Below are 13,100 nucleotides of genomic sequence, written 5' to 3'. Positions count from 1 at the left end.
TCCCGGTAACTGATAGGAAAAGTGGGTTAATTTATACAGCTTCTGAAAGGAAAAAACACCACTAATTCCCCCGTAGTCACAGAACATTACACACTTAGTTTCATATTACGTTTGTGAATTACACTTTGCAATTACACAATTTTCTCTATGGGGAGAATAAATTATTTGGCAGAACGTACAAATACATCAGGTTCTCATGTAACTCAAATTAAAACGGCGGCGCGAGCGCACGCGGCTTTGTAAGAAGCACCGGGAGCCCACCTGGGTTACGCGATGGCTTGCAAGCAGCAACGCAGGGACAAATCCTGAGCTGGGACACGTTACGGGAGCCCCGGCCAGCAGAGGAGGCGCTTGGCCAGTGGTGTGGCCGAGCTGCGAGTCCTCAGCTTGCCCTGGCCTCAGCAGCTTTGACACCAGGAGCAGGACGGAGCTGGAAAAACTATTTAAGGAGCAAACTGGGGATTCAGACTCCATGTCGTGTTGGCTGTGGTCCTTTTCTAGTGGGGATTTGGTCCCTTCTACCCAAACTACGCAGGATTTATTCATTTCCCTGTATCTACGTACATACACACACCTCTGATTTTCTCACTGAATTCTGTACTTCCATACCTTAGCTACCTCGGATGCGTGGATTAAAGAATGAGGGGCAAGGGCTCGGCAGCAGAAATGAACAGATGCCATCAGCTCACTCAGAAGCTTCAGCTTCGATCCGGGGCCTCCCTCGTGCTACAGCGACGGCGGTAACGTCCCCCAGTCACAAATTTGAGACTTCCAGCAAAAATACATGGGAGGCGGTTGCTTCAAGTCGCTAAAAGTGGAACTCCAGCGGGCAGCTGCCGGCAAACACTGCTGGTAAGAGCCAAGTAATACCAGCGACGGTCGTCCAGCACCCCCGTGCATCAGAAGCACACGTTTTGGGGAAGGAACGGTGCCAAACAGCAGCCCCGACAGCTGCCAAGCCACTCAGCCCTCTGGAGCACAAAGCGTGTTTAATTAGCATTCACGCTGCAGCGATACAAACCGAAACTCCTCCTTGAGACCCAGCGATTGATGCCTGCCACGCCTGCCTTCATCAGGGCCAGCTTCAGCTGTGAGCCCAGCAAACCCCCCCCCGAGAGTTCCCGCTGCGTCCTTTGGCGCCGAGCGCGGAGCGTCCCCGGTGGGGGAAGCGCCTGGAGCGCCTGCAGGGCGTTAAGCCGTGCCTCCGGGTCTGCGAGAGGAGCTTTGGACATCACAAGGGGCCTGGTGGCTCAGACACCATCTGCTGACTCAACGCTACAGCTGCTAACGAGACCAGAGATGCTAAGAAGCAGAGTTTTGGGGGGGCTGGACCTCAAATTCAATGACTAACCTCGGAGCTGCCCTCTGAAGAAAGCCAAAAGGAGGCTGCCACACCTGCCGGAACGTCACCTTCTTCGCTTCTGCTTCTGCTCCTTCTTCGTTCGATCGCATGTGCCCTACTTTCAGTCAAACACTTCGGACTTCCCCTCTGTTCTCCTGCCGTCCCCACCAGCAGCACACTCACGGGCGCCACCAGCATCAGGTGACAGAAATCCCTGCCAACAGCCTGCCGATAGCCACGACCTCTGCTTTCCATTTTCCTTCTCCGACTGCTCCTCCTAAGCCCCCTCTGGGACTCCTCTCGGGTTTCTTGTTTCCCCTGGGGTTCTCCAGGTTCATTTCCTCTTGGAGAGGGAGGCCAAAATGAGGAGGACCACAAACCAGAGCTGTGAAAACGCGAGAGGACTCGGGGAAAAGGGGCAGTGCAAGATTTTCCATGGGGAAGTCTTGTCGGGGAAGTCGTTTCTGGGAGAGAGCAGGGCGAGGCAGCCAGGCCAAAGGAAGCAGAGCATGGTGTAACCCTGAGAGGTGACACCCGATTGTCTCAGAGGGATGGGAATTGTCCCACCAACACCACATCCCCGGGGAGAACGATGGCACGGAGCAGCTCAGCATGGCCCTGCCGAGCGCAGCAGCCAGGCTCCTCCTAGAGCCATGAAGAACCAAACCCGGATGTCCAACGCGAAGAGGATCATCAACGGATGTCCAATGCCAAGAGGATCATAAGGATCATCAACGATCATCAACGATGATCCTTATGGGATCCTTACGGGATCAGCGATGATCCTGATGGGTCCTTTCCAACTCGGGATATTCCAAGAGCCAGAGCCACGGCGAGAAACAGCGGGGACGTCCTGGGGGAGCAGCCGCAACGCGCTCCCCAACTGGACGGGCCCTCAAGACGGTGCCGCCTGCTGCCACCTCGCTCACGGGGGTGGCCAAGCCAACACACGTCCTCCAGAGGCTGAGGAGGCCGAGGACAAGCCTCCGTGTCCCAAGCCTCGGGAGTCTGCGCGCTCAGGGAAAGCAGGAGTCGGAGGAAAAACTCTTCCCGCGTCGTCTCCAAAACGATGACATTTTATCCGCCGGGGAGAATTTTGTGCTTACCAAAACAAAGGCGTGCGCTACAGAGCTCATTTGAAAAGCCTGCTGTGGCTTCCCTGTGAATAAATTAATCAATTTTATTAGATGTGATGCTAAATTCCTGACCGACAGCTCCGCTCCTAACGAGGCGAGCTGCAGGCTGCCTGCCATGGAAGAAGTCTGGAAGGCGCCAGCCCGAAGAGCTCGTGTAACACGAAGCTAACCGAGCCGCGGCGAGCACACCAGAAATAAAAATATTAAAGAATATGTTCTTAACCCATTGATCGCTAGCCTTCTACAACATCCGAGTTAGCATTGCTAATTAAATCCTGCCTGATCTCTCATTATCTCGGGATTAGCAGAGGAGGCAGGGAGATCATCCTGGTTTAACCGCCCGCGATAAGGAGCCGAGTGTCGGTCATCTCTAAGATTTGGCTAAAAGATAAAAGAATGCTCAAACGCACGTTTTTTTAAAACACAGAATTATGAAGAAGAAGAAAAAAATATCTGGTTCTGATTGCTGAAGCCAAGCTTTAGAAAAGCTTGAGGCCAAACGTGCCCCTGGGACAGCACCTTGCTTGCCTAGACCTGCCGCTGCGGTAACCATCCGCGCCCTCAAGTCCTTCCCCACATTGAGGAGAAGCCCTGTGGGTTCTGGGCCCTGTTCTCCATCCCAAAGCCACCCATCGACGTCCTTCTGGTACCACACCGACACCCAGCAGCCCGATGGAGATGCACAGAGGCGCCAGCTGGAGGTCCCTGTGCCCCCCAGCCCGGAGGGTCCCTCGGGAGCACGGGGACACGACTCCCACGGGGACGCCGCGACGGGACCGGGTGAATTTGTGCGTGTGCCTCTTCGCCTCCCTCCTCCAGTTACGGACTGGAAGCCGCGATGTAAGCCCCTGCCAGCTCTGGGTGGCCCTGTTGGGGCAGGAGGGGACCAGGAGGACCCGGAGGTGGTCCCTTGCTTTTCCAGCTACCACCACGATGTGGCATGGGCGCACCTTTGGAGCAAAGCATTCGCCTCCCCGTAATTGGTAGCCCTTGGGTAGCCCCTTGGGTTGTTGGCGAGTCCAGAACTTGGGATTTCAGCTCAGCTCCACGACGTGAGCTACGTCCTGCCCGCTCAGCGCGTCCCGAGTATTGAAACAAATTCGTGTTGCAAAAGGCTTTTTTTTTACCCTTCGCATTTAGAAGACACAAACCTCTACTTTGCTTTCCCCAGAGGTCCTGACAATGCTCACGGCGGGGAGCATCCCCCTCCAGCGGTGCCCCAGCGCAGCATTTCCCTCACCAGCACCTTACCCCTGTCCATTAATTCGCCCGCGACCGAAGCAAACAATCCATCAAAGCAACCAAGTGCTTCACCCTCGCCGTTAACGTCCCACCCTCACGGAACCAACCGCATCAGCCAGACAAGCTAAGTGCTGTGCTGAAGCTTTTTAAACAGAGAGAAGCCATTAGTGAGACAGAATAATAATAATCAAAAAAAAAAGCCAGTGAATTTGGTTTCTTTTCTGCGCAAAGTCAATCTTTTGAAAGTCTGTAGAGGGAGATACCGAAAGAAATAAAAGCGCGCACAAAGGAGAATGCAGCTTAAGAAATGAAGCATTAGCAGCCTCTTCAAAATAAAGCCGAACCCTTGTGGAAGGCGCCCGAGGATCCAGGCGCAGGAACTCCTGGCTAATTGGATTACCGGTGTTAGAGCGACGTCCCCGAGCCGCAGCAGCGCGGGCAGGCGACGCGCGGTGCGTCGTGCTCCGTCTCCGCCTCGAGCAGAGCACAAGTCAGGTGCAAACAGCCTCCAGATCACATCAGGGCTGCGCTCTGGGCTTTGGGCAGGGCCGAGCCGAGCCCTTCCCATGGATCGTGGTGGTCTGGGCACGAGCTCCTCTCCCATCGGCCAGCAAAGCGCTCGGCCCCTCGCCGAGGAGCCGGCGAATCGCCCAGCGGCGCTAGCAGGGAGCTGCCGGCGTGCTCGCAGGATATCTGCTAAGCCTTCTTGTATTTAATAGCTTAATTAGGGATCAGAGAGCTATCGAAATTTGCATACAATACGAGATTCGGAAGAGCTGCAAGCATCCCCGAGAACAGAAAACTGATTATGAAGCAAGCCGGGGACTTGAATACGGGCAGGAAACAAAACGAAACGCGGCCAAACACAGCCCCGACCGATAGCCCCGGGGGGAGGTAACCCCAGGTGCTGCCCGCGGGGCTCATCCCGCACCTCTCTGGATTTGGGGGTGCTGTGGTTGGGTTTTTAAAGACTTCGCGTTAATGAGAGACGGCGATAATCCGCAGCAAGATACCGCACGTGAACTTACGCAAAATGCAGCTAGGGCAGAGCAGCGCTCGTGGATTATTTGGCCACGGTCAGCGGAGCGCGGAGAATGAAGGGTTCAGGTCTGGAGGCAGCATCAGGAGCTATGTGCGCGTAATTAGCTAACCAAACAGAGAATTATGCACAGCTGAGATCACCTTCTCAGCAGAACGGTATCAACAATTGGTCATAAAAGAGCACGGCGGATGACAAAGCGATTAAAGGGATTTGAAAGGAGAAGATTAAAACAACCAAGCGCGGACAGCCTGCCCGAACCCCGGCGGAAAGGAGAAGCGGCTCGATTTGAGCAGGTCTGGACCGCACATCGCGTCCTCGGCGGGTCTGCGGAGGGTGAGATCCTCAAACCAAGAGGAGCCGGGTTGATGAATCTTGACCAGGGAAAGGCAAAATTGCCCAGGAATTCCCCAGGGAGTGTGGCGGAAGAGGTAAGGGACCGGTTAGCCTGATCGGAGAGGGATCCTGCCCTGGGAAGAAGACAACCAAAGGTTTATTTCTACTTCTCTGAAAGCAACCTCAGAATTGTTCGCTCCAGAAAGCGACCGCCCCAACTCCACCGTGTGCCGCAGCAGAAACCCCCTCCCTCTGGCTGGTACCCCACCGAGAGGCCTCCACGGGGAGCAGGATGAGGCCCCGGCCACCTCTACCTCCACCCCGCGACCCGCACGAGGCTGAGCCCTGCCCCGCGGAGCCAAGATCTCGTTACCTTGAGCCCGGCGCGGCGCTCCCGAGCCAGCATGGCGCGGTCCCCCTGCTGCTCCCCGGGCAGGCGAGCCGGGAGCTGCGGCGGAGCAGGAAAATGCCCGAGCAAGTCTCGGGAGCGCAGCTGCTTGCTCTTGCTTACTACAAATATTCAGGCATCTCTAAGTAGGCGGAGTACAAAAAGAAAGGGGTTTCTAGAAACTCGCGGAAGCGCGAGCGACACCAGTTCATAAATGAGGAGGCAGCTCGGCTTCTATCTGCTTTAGAGCAATACCTACGGGGCCCGGGCACGGCCGGGGATCCATCGCACCAGGCGGCCGCTGCCCGGAGGAGTCTGTGAAGCGCTCGGGGAATGCGCCGGGGGCCACGCAGCGCTGTGTCGGAGGGCACGGGCAGGCCAGGACCTGCCTCAGGAGAAGGAGAACGCTCGGGTCGGGCTCAGAGATTCGGCTCCGCGGGCAGAGCCCGGCTGCTGCCTGCCTGCTGCTACCACCGAAACGGGCGGCGGGGCTCTGGGTTTCTGCCCAGTTCAGTTCTGCGTTTGCAGGACGTGGGTGGGTCTCCACGAAGCCTCCATTTACCGGCCCCAGGTGATGTCCTGGGGCCAGGCTGGAGGCAGAGGTCACCCCGCTGCCCTGCAAGCCCCCCGAGGTGCTTCCTCCGCCTGCGAGCTTCGCAGGCCAGCAGCTATCACGACGCAGGGGAAGCCAAAGCAGGCTAAGGAGGGATGAAACGCACGGCTGGGGAGAGAAGAAGTGGACATACTGGAGGAGACGCCGCTTCAAAAGCGCATTTCTTTCCCCCCCCATCCTCAGTTACCTTCCTTTGTGTAAGGCTTGGATCTCGGAACACCTCCCTCTCCTCTCAGCTGATATTTTCGACTAACCATATGGAGGAAAAAGGGGAAAAAAAAAACACAAAACCCCACAGCTGCACGAGGGAGACAAAGCCGGAGCTCGTTACATCGTTATTAATCCTCTATTCCTCGCGCTCCCAGCCACAGCACACACCTCCAAGACAGGAGGATCCCTGCCCTGAGGTCCTTACAAACCCAGCGAGCTGCAAGCTAATTAAGGGGCAAACAAGGCGGCGGGGAACGCGGCGTGGGGAGTTGGGGGGAAGAAAGGCACCGTGAACTTCGGCACTTTGCAGAGGTTACCCCTGCTTGACGTGGAAGTGCCCACCAAGTGTCGGACTCGCTATTTTTGGAAGCCATCTGCTGCTTGAGCGCGTCTCGGCAGCGGGCGGGCAGCGTCCCGTCCCCGCGCCCGTCTCCGTTTGCTGCCGCTTCCTCCCCTGAAGCCACTGCCTGCCGGGATGCTCCCCCTGCTCCTCCCGGTTTCAGCCAAGACCGGCTCGTTTTCCACCCCCCCAACCAGGCAGATGGCAGCAGCGGATCCGGGAGCCTCGAGGATCTTGCCTGGGTGCCGGCTGGACGTGGCCCTGCTCTCCCAGGGCATCCCGTGGGCTCCGTGAGCGACGCCGGCGCTTGCCTCCAGCTTCCAGCCCTGCTTCCAGCTCCTTCCTTCCATCCATCCGCCCCGGGGATGATTTAATAGGGCAGGGAGTAGGCAGCGTGGCGCAGAGTGACTTGGAGAGCATCAAAGCGGCGGTGCTACGCCCCACGCCTGCTCCCTTTCCACAATCCTCCCCGGACACCTCTTCCGCCCGTGCTTTGAAGTCGCCCCCGTGCCTCTGGGCGCAGCCCCGCTGCCCGTTTGCCTCCAGGACTCGCAGCTTGCACAAACGCTCCCTCGGCAGCGCCGGGCAGTGCTTTCCAAAGGTGCTTTTCCAGCCCTCAAAAAGCAGAGGGCCAACGCGAGGGGGAAGCCCGACCGCAAGTAAATGTCCCTCCGGGTGGGTAACAGCAGCCCCGAAAAAACTCAGCCCGCAGAGAAAAACTCAGCAGAGACGCGGCTACGGCCAGCGGGTGCCCCGGCACCGCCGCACACACACCCAGCGGCTCGCACACGCGGCGTCACACCGTAATTAATTCACTTTAAATTATAAAACACATGCACGCAACGCGTTCCTCCCCCTTCCGTACGGACGTGCTAATCCCAGCCACGATCCACGGAACGGCGGAGAGCAAATCAGCACGGGGACGGATCGCCAGAGCAGCTGACAGCTACCCGGCCAGCTCAGGAGCCGAAGGCAAGGCACAGGGAGCCCTCCCTCTCGCCTCGCCGAGCGTGTCCGAAATGAGGGAGTTCCCCCTCGAGACACGGCCCTCCCTTGGTCTGCAGCCGGCTCCTTCCCTGGTTTGGGGAGCTGGGAGCTGAGCAGGAAGGCGGCCGGCACCGATTTGCCAAAATCGGGCGGGAGAGGACGAACTTTTCGAGCCTACCTTGTGCAGCAGACATACAGCGAGGAGGCCGGGCTGCTTCGCGCAGATCACAGGCGGCGTCCAGCCCCTGACGGCGTGCTGAGCACCGCCACGGAGCCCAGAGCCAGCTCCTGTGGCAGGGATCCGGCCCCGCGCCGCGCTCACCGCTCCCAGGCACCCTCTCCGGGAGGCACGCAGCCCGCAGCGCCTCGCGTCCCCAAGATTTTACTTTCACGGTCGAAGCTCCGCGTTTAATTAAAAGCAGTCTTGATAATTAGGGTTTCCAGCCAATCCCCTCGTCTTGCAGCCCTGCTGGCTGAAGAGATCTTCATTTGCAGCAGGCGTAAAGAGGGAAAAAAACGCGGCGGCGCCTGGAGGGCTGGGGCTGCGCGGGGACCAGCAGGGACCCAGCGGCGCCGAGCACCGCTCGCTAACGAAGCCCCAGGGTGGCGAAGCAGCGCCCGGGGGAGGGAGCGAGCCTCGCACCCAGCCACAATTTGCCACGAGGAGAGGCACCGCTGGAAATTACGTTGATTTTCACCTCCTAACCACGCTCCCGGTGCGCGGCCGGGACAATTACGGCGCTTACACCACCGCCGCGCTCGGCAGCGCGAGCAACGCCTGCGCCGGCGGCCGGGCAACAACAACCATTAGCAGAAGGAAGGTGGCAGGGGACGTTTTAGCGGCGCGTTTTCCCCCGGAGGACGATGTCGGAGAGACCAACCTGTTAGGAGAGGCGAAAAGGAGCGGGGATAATTGCATCACTTCGTGCCCTTTGAACAACCTTTGGATCCCGACGCTTTTTGCCAGGGAGGATAACGAAAGGCAGGCTAATTAAGCAACGAACATGCCCGCGGTACGGAGTGTGAGCAATTTAAAAGGCTGACGAGTTGTTAGGAAGCGCGCAGCTCCCGGCTTCGCCTCCCTGCTGTCACTCCGGGAGCAGCCGCGATGGCGCAAAAGCTCCTTGTGCTTCTCCCTCCTCCTTGGTATTAACTTGGAGCGAAGAGCCCGTTTTAAAAACGTTTCCGATCCTGCAGACGGGCCCCCACCTGCTTTTCATCTAAGGGATTCGATGCTCAGAGCCCCCCCGGTGCCACCCCCTGCCACGGGCACGGCAACAAAAAGGTCTCTGAGGACACCCAGCAGAGCCTGAGCCGGCACCGTGAGCACCCTCCGCGTGCCGGGAGCTACCGCCGCCTGATGACCGACCCTCCCCGCACAAAGGCTGCCCTACGATGTCCCGTCACCAGCAGAAAACCCAAAGCAGGGGGAGATGGCACGCTTTAAAGCCCCGTATTTCGGTCGGGGCCACCGGAGCAACCACGGTCAGGGCCAGCGTGGTTGGCGACAGCGCTGCGAGCACGGGTGAACGTGCCTGGTTCCTCCCCTAGGCACCAAGCCGGCACCGGGGCGAACCCCACATCCTCTCTAACCCCGCGTGGAGCTCACAACGATGCCACAGCCCCTGCCCACCTCCCAGGCAGGACCACCCGAGGCCAGGCTGCCCTCCCCGAGAGGCAGAGCTGAAGGTCACACGCTCGGGGGACGCAAAGCCGTGCCACCAGTTCCACATCCAGGGCCTGGGAACCCTCCGAATTGTGGAGAGCCACAAATATTAGGACTGGCCCCACTGCGGGGGTGGGAACGCCGGGTGTGGAGGTGCCAGGAGGAAGAGGCAGCAGAGGAAGGGCTGGAAACAGGGCAGAGGCTGACGGCGCCCAGGTTAGCGGGTCACCGAGGCACCAGCGCAGACCCACCTGCAGCGTGCCGGGATGCCCAGACCGGGGGGGGGGCACAAAGCAGAGGGTAAACCCTGGTGAGCCCCAGGATGGGAACGGGTGGATCACAGGTTTTTCACCAAAAAAGAGGTTCTTTTAGTGCAATGGTGCCCCGTATAAGACCTACGTAGGTAACAGGGAGAGGAAAAAGGGTAAAGAAAAGTGCTCCGAAAGCCCAGGGGTGACGCGAGGCTGAGGAGCAGCATCACGCTGCCTGGATGTCGATCTCGTGCCGCTTCGTGGGGCACCGATGTCAACAGAGCCAAAACAACTGGGGAAGAAAAGACAGAGCCAGCTCCGGAAACGGTAAATTTGCCACTGCCACGTGGGAGGGGTGCAGCAGTGCCTCCGGCGACAAGTTAGCCTTTGGCACCGCCACAGCCGGGTGTCTCGGCAGGGGATGGGGTCCCCAGGTTTGTCCCCTGCTCTTTTTGCACAGCCCCGGCAGGGCTTGGAGCCGCGGCACGGCGCCGAGGCGAGGCGAGGAGCCGCCGGGCGCAGCGCGTGAGCTCCAGACCCAGCCCCGGGTTCGGGCTGCCCAAGCTCGCCGCGCGCGCACGCCGTGAGAAATCGGAGCGCTCCAGCAAGGCAGGCGCGCGTCTCTGCCATCCGATGCCTCCTCAAATCTGCCTCCACGGGGCCGTTTAAAAAAATAAACAATAAAAATATTTCGGAGCCTTTACGAAGAGGAGAAATTGAAGCCCCCGCGCAGCCCCCACGAACTTCCAGCAAGGGGAAGAGCTCCTGCGAATTGTGCAAGGCTTCGCTAAGGAGAACCCCAAGCCCCCCTCCCCCCCCTCATACATGTGAGATCATTAACTTCATCTGCTGCTTCTACTTCTCCCATCAATGATTAACAAATGTTAAGCAATCAGCATTTTTCCTTTTAACGAGGAACACTCTCTTTTTTCTTTTAAAGAAAAAAAAAAAAAAAAACCAACAAGTAACGTCCTTACTTCTGCAAATCGCTGCGAGGAATTCTTGCCAGATCTCTCCGGCTTCACCATTTGCACATCGATTTTCAAGGTCACCGCTGAGCCACGTCATTCCCTCCTTCGCACACGATTCTCAAGGTGCACGGCTTTATTCGCGAACGGCGCGCGCCGAAGGGGAGCCGCGGCACCCGAAACCCTCTCGGCGAAGTTGGCTGGGTAAAAAGAAACCGCCCGAGGGGAGAAGGCAGCTTCGGAAAATGCAAATATCACCGGGCAGCAGCCGGACCCCGTCCTTTCTTCGCGCGCCGTTACGTAAAAGCCTGAAAGAAGTGAGGCGGCGGGGAGCTCGCGCGGCGGGGAGCGCGCTGCGGCCGCCCCTCCGCAGCCACCGCCCCGCTCGCGGCCCCCCCAAAAATTGAGGGTGGCGGCGGTGCCGGGTGGTGATAACCCCCCTGCCCCTTACCTGCCTGCTCCGAGCTTGCCGGGCCGCGCGGTGCCCGCGCTCGCCCCGTGCGGTGCCGCTCGCCCGCGCGCGGGGCTGCCGGAGCCGGGTGGGGGGCTCCTCTGCGCCGCTCCCCGGGGCTGGGGGGGGGGGGGGGGGGACGGGACACCGGGGGCAGCACCCGGCGGGGATGGATCAGGGAGGATGAGGAGGAGGGAGGGGGGAGGAAGCTGCGATGAGGGTCGTGGTTTGGATTGAAAGCGGAGCTGGAGCGGTCCTACGGACTCTGGTTTGAGAAAAATGAAGTGAAACGCCTGATTTCTGTTTGGTTTTCAACAATAAAAGTTGAAAGCAATACGCTCACTGCCTGAATTTTATTATTATTATTGTTTTTTATTTGGAATTCTTAATTCAGACAGGTTTCTAATGCGCATCCCTATAACTCAAGGCTGCCTGTGCCCCGCCAAGCTCAGCCTCCCCCGGCACAGAATTATCGTTCCACGGCAGGAAAAGCCACAATGCGACCAAAATGACCCCAAACCCTCAGCAGACCCCCGTTTTGCTCCTCTATGCCGTGGGGGATTTTTGCTCTGAGCAGAAGCAGCTTCTTTATTCCACAGCCGGGGGCTCTGGGCAAACTGCTCCGGTGGGAGGCGTCCCCTGCCCGGGGCAGGGGCTTGGAACACGACGATTTTTAAGGTCCCTGCCAGCCCAAACCCTCCTGTGATTCTGGGATTCTGTAAAAAGGGCTCCCCAAGCGTCACCTTGGGCTTGCAAGCAGGTGACCGTGGGACAAGGCCAGGGTGACGAGTACCAGTTTGGCTAAAGGTGGGGATGCGCACAGGCTGGCCCCTAAGGAGCCGCGCGCTCTCCGGGTGGCCGGAGAGAAACGGTCCTCGCCCCCATCCTCCTCGTGCTCAAGGCTGAAAACCAAGCTCGTTATTTCCTAATTACCCACCCTGGAAAAATGCAAACTCCTGTCACCCTGCTGCCTTCCCCAGCCGACGCGTGTCCTCCACGGCACAGGAGGGACAGGGGCTCGCCGCGTCTGCGCGTCCCATCGCCCCCCAGGCCGGGCTCTGGAAGTTATTTTACCGGACGGTAAACCAAAGACGGGAACCTTCAGACGTTTGGGCTGTAAAATGCCTGTTTTGATGCGGATCCAAAAAGCTGCGGTTTTGCCCTCGCCGTGCCAGCTGAGCCTTCTTTTTTTGTCTGGGACCCCGAGCTGGGAGCTCCGCCGCTGCCCCTGCTGCTCGAGGAGGGAGCCTGGATTTCCAATTCCCTTCATCGAACCCGAAGATGAATCGTTGCCAGTGGGACTCCTTGCCCTGACCAGCGACAGATGCCGAAGAACAGAGGGAGAAAGCCTCAGAAAGCCGTGGAGGAAGGAAAACCCCAGGGAGAAACTCGAAAGACGCACGATGGAGAGCTCCAGAAAACAGCAGCCAAGGAGGAAACACCTGAACCCACCAGAGCTGTGTTCACCAGGGAACTGAAAAGCCCAAATACTAAAAAATACAGGAAAAAGGGTGGAAAACACGAGATAGACATGAGAGGAAGCCCTGGAGGACTCAGAGGCCGTACAGCTACCAGTGCAGAGCAGCTTAGTTAAGGCATCACGGCCAGGAGCATCCTTTGGAGGTGGGATGTCACGGACACGTCAGGACCCTGGGCTTGGGGTGGCCCAGGAGAAGAGATGACAAAACGCACGGAGGATGCGGGGGGGGAAAGCACTGAGGGGTACGAAAAAGGTTTGGTGCTACGGCCACGAAGGCCGGTGCCGCAAATAAAGCCCCGAGCGCTGACCGCTGAGAGCGGGGCTGCACAGAGACAACCCGAGGGGAAAGGAGAAAAACGCAGGAGAGCTGAAATTCCCCCCCCCAAATCCAACAGCCAGGTGGACGCCCTGCCTCCTCCACACCCTTGAACAAACCAAAGAAGACTAAACCTGGATCAGCTGCTCAAAAATCGAGTTTCTGGGGGAATTATTGCAAAGCAAAGCTTTTTCTTTCTTTATTTTTTTTTTGTAGAGGGGATATTTCCAGTTTTTCTACTCTTTGCAGTCTTGGAACCTCTCCTGCTCTTGCTTAACCCTTTGGCTGCCTTTGCTGGAAAGCACCCGTTGCCTTGGAGGAACGGGGAAGCCGTA

The 13,100-nt window shown here is 58.4% G+C and overlaps 1 protein-coding gene across 9 annotated transcripts in view; it reads right to left on the bottom strand.

Annotated features, from left to right (window-relative positions):
- The window catches only part of NCOA1 (nuclear receptor coactivator 1), a 111,269-nt gene that overhangs the window by 69,598 nt on the left and 28,571 nt on the right, over positions 1-13,100 (bottom strand). Inside the window, exons 1-2 of one of the 9 annotated variants that reach the window (XM_035322624.1) lie at positions 12,787-12,801; positions 3,630-3,639 (exon numbers count right to left, since the gene is read on the bottom strand). The exons of 5 other annotated variants lie outside the window; for them this stretch is intronic. The gene's annotated coding sequence lies outside the window, so the exon portion shown is untranslated. Of the gene's footprint in view, positions 1-3,629; positions 3,640-7,282; positions 7,295-7,811; positions 8,326-10,527; positions 10,566-12,786; positions 12,802-13,100 lie in introns of those variants that run through there. 3 more of the 9 variants (XM_035322625.1, XM_035322621.1, XM_035322622.1) reach the window with 3 other exon arrangements.

Source organism: Oxyura jamaicensis, chromosome 3 (genome assembly GCF_011077185.1).
Source record: "Oxyura jamaicensis isolate SHBP4307 breed ruddy duck chromosome 3, BPBGC_Ojam_1.0, whole genome shotgun sequence".
Lineage (NCBI taxonomy): Eukaryota > Metazoa > Chordata > Aves > Anseriformes > Anatidae > Oxyura > Oxyura jamaicensis.
The sequence above is the reverse complement of the archived record's forward strand: the minus strand, read 5'-3'. Positions and strand labels throughout refer to the sequence as shown.